General features: G+C 34.2%; 1 long non-coding RNA gene across 1 annotated transcript; it reads left to right on the plus strand.

The window, feature by feature from the left end:
- The first annotated feature begins 6,763 nt into the window (after positions 1–6,763).
- LOC306638250 lies at positions 6,764–8,917 on the plus strand. Its single transcript, XR_013757444.1, has 2 exons — positions 6,764–6,871; positions 6,957–8,917. It is a non-coding gene; the product is annotated as an uncharacterized lncRNA (long non-coding RNA).
- Positions 8,918–10,734: the final 1,817 nt, after the last annotated feature.

Genomic DNA, 10,734 nt, shown 5'->3' on the forward strand with positions numbered 1-10,734 from the left:
GAGACAGTCTTGGAAGAGATCCTTCTCTGGGGTCTTCACAGGGAGCATGGCACTACCAATAGCTAGATCTCAAGCTTCTAACCTCTAGAACTGGAAGGAGATACATTTATCATGTTTTGAAACATTCAATTTGGAGCGTTTCCTCCTGGGAACCTGAGGAAATTAACACAAATGCTAACACCAGCATTGCTATTCCCCATTCTGCTAACCCAAGTGAGCATATTTCCCCGACTTGACTTTCATGTCATTCCTTTCTGTGAAGTTCTGGTATTCACATTCCACCCTCATGCACAAATAGCAAAAATGATATTTATGGCAACCTTGTGTATAGTATAGCTCAGATTGAGGACACTCTGGGGTCAAGGGAGAGGTTCATGAAAGCTCCACATTTATGTTCCTTCTGTTATTTAAGAAGATAGATCCTGCCTACTCCACTGGAGATTTTAGGTCCTCCATCGCAGTGTTCTTTCTTTTGCTCATTTTTATATAATAACTTTTAAATGGATGCCTATGAGGGAAATTTACAATATTCTGCATCTATTTTATGCTAGACCTTATGGTACATGTTCTAATTTTTTTTAATTGAGTTAGAGAAAAGAGACAATCTGCCAACTACCTAGATAATCATTGAATGAGAAGACACAATAAGTCAAAACTTTCAGGATTCCTGGTACAGAATGTAGAGGGGAGTACTGATAATTAGCACTTGAAATAAACACATGAAATATTGAGGTTTAAATTTACTGTAAATTTTAGGACTTGATAGAAAGATAATTTTTAACAATGAAAAGTAAATAAGGTGCTGAAAAATTTGATATGAATTGTAGGTTTCTTGAAACTACAATTAGTCTGCTGTACAGTTATTGTACTACAATGCACATACCAAACAATTTATCCAAATATTTTTTATACATTCACAAAGTAGTATAGACATTACAACAATCGAATTTCCAAGCAGGATCATTTTTCCTGGACAAAGGAACCCCATTCCAATTATCAATTGCTCCATGCCACCTGCCTTTGGTAACCACTAAATTATTTTACTTTTTCTACAGATTCACCTATCATGGATATTTTATGTAGATAGGTTCATATGGATCTGTTGGGGACTTAACAATTTTTTTTCTCCTAGCACAATGTTTTGAAATTTATTCATGTCATGACAAATATTAGCACCTCTTTTTTTTAATGTTGCTGAATGATATTATATGGATATTCTCTATTTATTTGCTCATTCATCAATTGATAAACATTGAAATCATTTCTACTTTTTGACTGTTAGGAACTATATTGTCATGGAATTAGTGTACAAATTTTTGCATGAGCATTTTTGTCATTTCTCTTGTAGATATAGCTAGAAATATAATTGAAGGATTATATGATAGTTTCACATTTATTAGCTTGAGGAACTCTTAAACTTTTTCCACCATGCATTCATCAGTTTATATTCTCAACAACAATGTATGAAGGTTGCAATTACTCTACATCCTTGATACACTTATTATCTGTCTTTTCAATTATGGCTAATCATAGTGAATGTAAACATTAACTGTGGTTTTGATTTGCATTTCCCTAATGACTAATAATATTATGTATCTCTTTGTATACTCATTGCTTAGTTGTAGAGTTTTCTTGAGACATGTCTATTAAGATCCTTGAATCACATTGTGATTGGTTTGTCTTTCTATTATTAAGTGGTAAAAGTTTTTAAAATATTCTAAATATTAATATATTATCAGATAGATGATTTGTGTCATGTTCCCAAACACATAGTATTCCTTAAATATGTACAATTCACATGTTTTTATGTGTCAGTTTAAATGTAAATTCAAACTGAAGAAGTAGAAGGAGAAGGAGGAGATAAATAAAATAATACATATTCTCTCAGAGCTATGTAGCTCTTCATTTTTATGACATTCTTTTCTTTGGCCAGTGTCCCATTTTGTCACTTTTGTGGATAGAAATTGTTTTCCACTGTAGTAACAAACCTTTTCAATGTGTTAGTACAGGGGGACACTCTTCTAGTTTCCTAGGCAGGCTGCCTCACTCCACATGGAAACTTCACTTATGAGAAAGCTAGGGCTATGTAATCAAACTGTTCATATTTCTAGTCTGCAAATTCTAGCCGCCATGGCCTTGAAGTTTCCAACTCTGCAGACTTCTCGACTTTGCTGGGTATTTCCTCTATGTTGCTATGAACATTCCCTAGCAGTAGAATTTTGCAATTGTGGAACTTCCCTCATGGTTTTTCCTCCTTCAGTGATCATTGTCCTGGCTTACCTGATGTTTAGTATTTTAAAGTCATTTTGACAAATCATTTAATTAATATAAACAGGAGCGAACCCTGTATTTTCAATTCAGTCTTTACCAGAACAATTACACCACTACTTTCAAATAATTTTTATCCTTTCTGTATTTCTTCTATTTTATAGACTTCCATTATGTTTGTCATTGTTTCATGAGTCTTTGAGACTCAGTATATTTTGTTTCACATTAGATAGATAAATTTATTTACTACTAAATATTTTGAATAAAATATCACATACCGTATGAATGTAACTATTTTTGTATCATCATGTAGTGTTAGTGTAAAAATGAAGATATTCTCTTAGAATTATAATATTCACTTGAATTTTTAAATGCAACATTTTATTATAAATTAATTTGATATTACCTCTGGAAAATAAATAAAAAATAATTATTCCTATGTAACATTTTTAAAAAAGAAGAGTTTTCCATGAAACCTAATAAACTAGTACCTAGTCACAAAGTCAAAGGTTATAAGGGATGACGACTAACCCGACTCATTATTTCATATAGTTTCTTGTCCATTTCCTGTGTTACCTTGAAGTTAATTTCTCTTTCCCCTAACTTCTTCCTCTGTATATTTTTTTACAATTCTATCAGATAAGCACTTTGTAAATATTTTCTGTGCTTGTAGCATGAATTTTGAAACTCCTAACAATTTTTATGAATGTAACAACCATAATTTAAATGTTAATAAATACTAATTAATGATTATTTTATTTTCTGAAGTGAACTTTTACTATTAATCTGAGGCAATAGGTTTTCCCCTCTATTTCTTATGGAAATTTTGTTGCTTTTCTTTCATAGATATGTTTTTGATCCATACATCCCAGAGATTGCCTCTTTGTTTTCTTGTCTTAATGGTCATTATCCTGCTTTACTTCACATCCAATAGGTGAATAATATTTTTGTCCATTTTGGTCCACTTTGGTTCATTTCTGAGGTCTCAGTTCTGTGACATTCACATATGCATCTATTATTTCATCAATGTCACACTATCTTGATTATATATATTTGTAATAAGTCCTGAATTCAAGTAGTGTGAATTTCCAATTGATTTTCTAAATCAATCCAATAGACAAAGGTAAGAAAAAGAACTGAAGACCTATGGTTGAAGGCAAAGCTCTCAGTTACCAACACTGGTTTCACCAAGAGTTTGGTGATATGTTTGCACAAGGCAAAGTTGAACTTCTAATGTTTTCTGATGTTCTTAGTTTCTGAGTGTTTAATCATGAATCACTGCTAGATTGTGTCCATTGTTTTTTTCTGTACCAATTGATATGATCATGATTTTTCTTCTTTAAGAAGTTGGTTGGATAAATTTTATTGTTTAATTTTTAAATTTGGAACAAACTATCTTTGGAATAAATTGTAATTGGATATGGAATATAATTATTTCTATACATGTATATTCTTTTGCTAATATTGAAAAATTTTGTCCCTATATTAATGAGAGCTATTGGTCTACATTTTCCTTTCTTGGAATTCCTTTATCTAGTTTTAGTTTTGGAGCAATTCTAGTCAGGAAGTATTTCCCATGGCTACTGTTTGGGGACAAAATTGTGAAGAATTTGTATTGTTTCCTATTTAGTACTTTGTGAAATTCACCATTAAAACCATATATGCTTCTTACTTTCTTTTGTGCAATGTTATTATTTACTTGTTTTATTTACTAGTTCAACCTGATTATCTCATCCAACTTGTGTGAGATTTTTTTCCAGTTGTATCATCTAAGAAATTGATCCACTTCGTCCAAATTAATAAGTGTGAATCTAGAGTGGTTTGCTGTAGTTCGTTATCATTTAGTGCCCATGGAATTGGTGATGGGGACCTCTTTTCTGGTAATAGGTGTCTTATACTTTTTTTGGTAGTCTTTCTAGGATTTATCATTTTTAACACATGGTTTCAAGTCACCAGCTACATAAATGCTTACATTATCTTTAATTTTTACTTCAGTTTTCTTTTCCTTTCTTTCTAAATTTAATTATTTATTTATTTTTTTAATTTTTTACAGACTGCATTTTGATTCATTGTACACAAATGGGGTACATCATTTTGTTCTATGGTTGTACATGATGTAGATTCATACCATTTGTGTAATCATATATGTACATAGGGTAATGATGTCTGAAATTAATGTTATTATGGTATATTTTTCCATTCCTCTACAATCTGAGTTTTTATACTTAAAACTGAGTTTTTATATTTTATATTTAAAGATGGTTTAAGGTATATATATTATATTTATAATATGACAATTCATAACTTTTAATTGGTACCTTTAAACCTCCTTCTTATTCTTTTATAGGTAAGGTATCTTCTTCCCTCTGATTTCGTTTAATATGCCCTTTGTCTTAGCCTTTTTGCAGTTTGAATGTCATATGCTTAGTGGTGTGTATGTGTGTGTGTGTGTGTGTATTTCCTTTATGTATGAATATATTTATGTATTAATTCTTGCTTTGTGGTCCTTTGAGCTTCCTGAGTGTTATGGTTTGGATCTGGAAAGTCCCCTCAAAGGTTCATGGTTGAAATCAGCCCCACCCTCCCATGTAGCAAGATTCAGAAGTGGGGCTTTAAGTAATGATTGGATCCTGAGGGCTCTGATTTCATCACATACCTGAGTGGACTAATGGAAGGCAGTACCTCATTGGAGGAAGTAGATCACTGGTGACATGCCATGAAAGGGTTTGTACTTTTCCTGGATGTCTACCCACCCATCTCATGTGTCTTGACTGCCATGAACTAAGCAGCTTTCCTTCACCATGCCTGTCTGCTATGATGCTGTTGCTATGGACAAAGAACTCTGAAACCAAGAACCAGAATAAATCTTTACTTCTTTGTTAGTTATTTTGGTCACAGTGATGAAAGATTGAATAACATACTCTGTGTTTTTCAAGTGCAATCACTGGTTATTGTACTGGAGCCAAATTGGTGTGGTAGTAAAGTATGGAAAAGGCAGGCTTTCTATAATCTTTATGTTCAACCTCAAAATATCAGAAACCTATGTCTACTGAAGATATGGGCTTGTTTTTATAAAGAAATCTCTGGGGAGAGGGCTTCAGGGCTTTGTGAGAGTTTGGGTTCGGCTGGATCCTACTGGAGTGGAGTGAAGCTCTGCCCTGCTTGGATAGAGGCCTCTAGAGAGGAATCAAGAACGACTGTTGAACATCCACAAGGCACCTGAAAGGCTTTTGTGGTGTTCAGGGACGTGGCTGCAGACTTCACCCAAGTGGAGGTTGTTAAGCCCTGCTCAGAGAATCCTACACAGGGAAGTGATGCTAGAGACCAATAGCCACCTGGTATCATTAGAAATTCCACTTTCCAAACCAAAACTTGTTACTCACCTGGAGTGAGGGGAAGAGCCCTGGAGAGAGGAGAGAAAATATTTGCTAGACCTCTGTCCAACAGTTGAAGATGTTCAGGAATGTGGCTGTGGATTTCTCTTAGAGGAAGGGAAATGCATGGGTCTGAAGGGATTTGTACAGACATGTGATGTTGAAGAACTAGAGCCACCTCATCTCACTGCACATACATTCCAGCAATTAGCTGAAGAAGTTATAAAAAAAGTAACAGTAATATCACTTTTGAAAGTGAATTATTCTAAGGGGAAATAATGGAAACGTGTTGAAGCACAGTCTTGGATGTTTATGTTCTAGAGGTGACATGGAAGGCAAAAGTCAGTTTCAAACACAACAGAAAAATCAGGAGGAAAAAATGCCTACTATGAACCGGGACATGACTCATACTCAACACCAGAGACTCAATACAGGAGAGAGACTGAATGAGAAAAAGCCTTCTTTTCTGCTCCAGATCACACTCAACATTAGTTAGTGCACATTGGTGAGAAATTCTGTGAAGATAAGCATCCTGGGAAGACATTTCTTACTGATTCAGAATTTCAGACAGTTCACACTGGTAAGAAAACAAATGAATGTGAAGAATGTGGCCAGGCTTTTAGTTTGCAATCAACTCTTACTGGTCAGAAGAGAATTCATACTGGGGAAAAACCTTTTAAGTGTAAAGAATGTGGGAAGGCCTTTAGTCGTGCTCAGACCTTACTCGACATTGGAGAATTCATACTGGTGAAAAGCCCTATGAGTGTAATGAATGCAGAAAGGCATTTAGTCAGTGATCACATCTTGTTAACCATCAGAGAATTCACATTAGTGAAAAACCTTATGAACGCAAAGAATGTGGGAAAACTTTCACTCGTGGCTCACACCTATCTCAACATCAGAACATTCATGAAGGTAAGAAATCCCATGAATATAAAAACTTTAAGAAAAGCCCTTAGTTCTGGAACAGAACATAGTCAACATCAGTTAATTCACACTGGTGAAAAATTCTGTGATGCTAAGGAAAGTCAGAGGATCTTTGTTCCTGACTCAGAACTTACTCAATCTGATATCAATGATAGTGATAGATACATCACTATCATGGGAAAACTTACACACGTAAAGAGTGCAGCAAGTGTTTTTTAGTTCATGAGCAAGTCTTAGTAGTCATAACAGAATTCATACTGTGGAGAGAGATTTAAAGTGTAAGGATTGTGGGAAGACTTTTGGTTGCAGCTCAGACCTTACTGGACATCAGAGGATTCATACTGGTGAAAAGCCTTATGAGTACAATGACTGTAGAAAGGCCTATAGGTGTGGCTCAGACCTTTCTCACCATCAGAGGATTCATACTGGTGAAAAGCCCTATCAATGTAAAGAATGCAGAAAGTCCTTTAGTCAGCACTCATATCTTATTAACCATCAGAGAGTTCACACTGGTGAAAAACCTTGTGGATGTAAGGAGTGTGGGAAAGCTTTTACTTGAGGTTCACACCCGATTCAACATACTGCAGAGAAATCACATGAACATAAAGAATGTGGAAAGGTCTTTAGTTCTGTCTCAGACCATACTCAACATCATTTAATTCACAGTGGTGAGAAATTATGTGAAGATAAAGAATGTGGAAAGACCTCTTTTCCTGTAGAGTTTACCGAATGTCATACTATTCACATTGGTAAGAAAAGATATGAATGTAAAGAATGTGGCAAGACTTTTAGTTTGAGATCAAGTCTTACTTGTCACAGGATAATTCATACTGGGGAGAAATCTTTAAAATGTAAGGAATGTGGGAAGGCCTTCAGCTGTGGCTCAGACCTTACATGACATCATAGAATTCATACTGGAGAAAAGCCCTATGGATATAGTGAATGCAGAAAGGCCTTTAGTCAAAGATCACATCTCATTAAACATCAGAGAATTTACAATGGTGCAAAACCATATGAATGTATGGAGTGTGGGAAAGCATTTACTCTTTGGTCACTCCTAACTCAACATCAGAAAATTCATAATGCTGCTTTCTGGCAACTCCATCCTAGGGACACTACCTCAGCTGCTGAAAGAACTATGTGGCTCAAACTTTGTTGATCTATGTCCTCCACTGCCTGGAGGAACCATGGAGAGGAGGCTGAGGGTCCCTGGAACCCAGAAATAAAATCTGTCACCTTTGAGGATGTGGTTCTGGGCTTTACTCTAGAGGAGTGGGCTTTGCTCGATCCTTTCCAAAAGAAGCTCTACAGAGATGCAATGTGGGAAATTTTCAGGAACCTGGCCTCTCTAGAGATCAAATGGAGCACAAACTTGAACATAAATAGGTAATTAAAATATGGGAAAATCTTTAGCAGGACTGTAGATTTTATAATAAATAAGAAAACTTCTGTGAGTGAAAACAGGTCAAAGCAGTTTGTGTGGAGAAGTCCGCATCGGTCATTCATGTGTTAATGTTCCCTTCAGAGCTCATACTGGATAAGAATGATATGAATGTCATGGATATGGAGAGAAGCCATACAAAGGCAAGCAATATGGGAATCCCTCAGTTACCTCCAGTGCTTTCAGAGGAATGAAAGAACACTGTAGAGTAACACCAAGAATGTATACAAGGTGAGAAAATGCTTACATGGTCCAGTTTTGTTCAAATATATGAAATGACTTACTACATAAAAGCCCTATGTATGTGATCAATGTGGGAAAGGTTTCTGAGATCAGAGTTCTTCACAAAACACAGACTTTCAGTGTAGAGTACACCTAGCTAAGTAAACAATGTGGGAAAGCCTTCAGTCACTGAAGTGCCTTTCACAAGCATGAAAGAATTCACACAAGACAATAACCCTAAGTATAGAATGTGTAAATGCTTCATTACCACAGATTTTCTAGCAAATGTGGGATTGCATGGTGGAAAAAAACTCATATCAGTGAATGGCGTGTGGAACATCTCTAGTCATATTGGTTTTGTTCACATATTTGAAAGAACAAAATACAGTCAGAGACCATGACTAGAAAAAGGAATAAAACTCCTCGTTTGTCCCATATATAAGAATGCACACTAGATCAAAGCCCTGTAAGTGCGAAAAATATAAGAAAGTTTTTGGGTTAGAGAAGCAGATTTATAAGTTCTGTAAAAACTCCTCATGGAGGGGAAATATTATGAAAAAATACTATGTAAAACTTGCTTCAATTGAAATAGTGTAGAATACTGCAGAAAATGCAAAATCTAAAAAGAATGTATAAAAGTTAAATATTTGTTGTTTATCAATGACTCAATAAAAATTTTTACACTCAATCTCCTGCCTGAAACATAAAGAGATCTTTCTTTTATCTTCATTGTGAGGACCCAGCAGAGGTTTTAAGTGTAAAACTCATCTATAGGTTGGGATCTCTTCTAAAAATCTTACCCAATTATTGCTTTCACTCATACTAGACAATGCTGAATCTCCAGAAATTTTATAAAATTACTATTAAAATGTTCTTGTAGTTAATGACTCCAAAAGTTTCTGTTCCAGGTAAACAAATGTCATCTGTGTTTCTTTGTGTACTTTTCTCACTAGATTCTGGAATGGAAGTCTGCCCTGGAATCTCAATCCTCTGAAGGGATCAAGAAAATTTATTGTATTTCAGTTTGTGGAGTTTAATTTTTTTTTTTTTTTTTTTGGTAAGAACGATAATGACTCTCAACCTTTTATAATCTCACAGCTGAAACCAGAATTTGTTAGTTTCAGTTAAAAATATAGGGTAACATGATTTGCAAAGGTAGTACATAAATTTATTAAGTCATTCACCCAACTTTCTCCAAAACAGGTATCAGATACAATTTAACAAACTGTTAATACCCAGAAATGTAAAATGATACACTACAATGAAACATCTTCTTTTTCAGATTTCAACAGCTTTATAATCATACATTTTCTTCTTTTTTTCTTTTTCAGTATAATTTTATAAAATTTAATATGCATATAGATCTTTGTGAACACCACAACAATCTGGATACAGAAATTCCATCATCATAAAGAAACTTCCAGTGCTACCCCACTGTATAGTCATTTCCTCTGCAGAATGCTAGCCTTCAGCCGTTACATGTTATTTGAAATTAACTTAAGTTTAAGAAGCTGTAGGGTAGAGTCTGTGCCCCACTTCAAATTTTAGTTCCATGTGCATTTCAATGCACATACATTTGTAATTATAGAGATGATTTTATTTTGTTGAGTAGTTAATTGATATGAAAACTTAGTTGCAGAAACACATAAAATTTTATTTATTCTGATGTGCTTATATATCTGTGTACCACATGCTTTATTAAATACTTCCTCAATTTCAATAGGAAATTCAACTTGAATCTAACCCTTATTTCAAATTATCTCTTTAGTATCAAATTTCTTTTTTCCTCTAATATCTTTGCCACCTCTTTTTATTATGTAGTTTATTGACTCCTTGAATATACATACTTATGTATGTGTCTGTGTATGTATGTCCATGGTTGGTGATCAAATTTCATTTTATTAAAAACTAGATTGTTGTAAGGTTATTGTTTTAGAAGCATATTTTTTCTTAGTAGTGTGTCCATACATTATCATTTCATCTATCATCTTAATATTATATCTTTAATAGCAAAAGTGCACATGCACACCTGTACACATACATCTTTTTTCCAAAGATATGGCTATATTTTCATTATTTGCCCATTAGGCTCTGCATTTATTTATAATAGTATAGCTTAACATTTATTAATTCAAGGAGTTCCTTGAAACTCTTTCATGATGCAAATTAAATAGTCCCCCTCTCCTAGTATTCTAGAAAAATTAAACCCTGGCTACCTGAAAATCTAAAGCATTAAGTTAAATTACATTCTGTTTTGAGTGAGGGAACAATGAAGATATTTAGAGCAATTAGAGTTGTCAGCACTTCAAAACAACTATTTGGAAAATAGAAGAGACCTTGGGTGCTAGTTCATCTGGATGTTAATGAATATGGTAGTTTGAAAGGGGAATTAGTGTGTGTTTTGAAGCTAATTAAGGCACAGTTGTTAAATGTCACATCTGTTGTTAATAAAGCATATGGTTTTAAGATTTAATCTTGCACAAATCTGGCATATTTAACCAA

This window comes from Sciurus vulgaris (genome assembly GCF_902686455.1).
Source record: "Sciurus vulgaris genome assembly, chromosome: 10".
NCBI classification, from domain to species: Eukaryota; Metazoa; Chordata; class Mammalia; order Rodentia; family Sciuridae; genus Sciurus; species Sciurus vulgaris.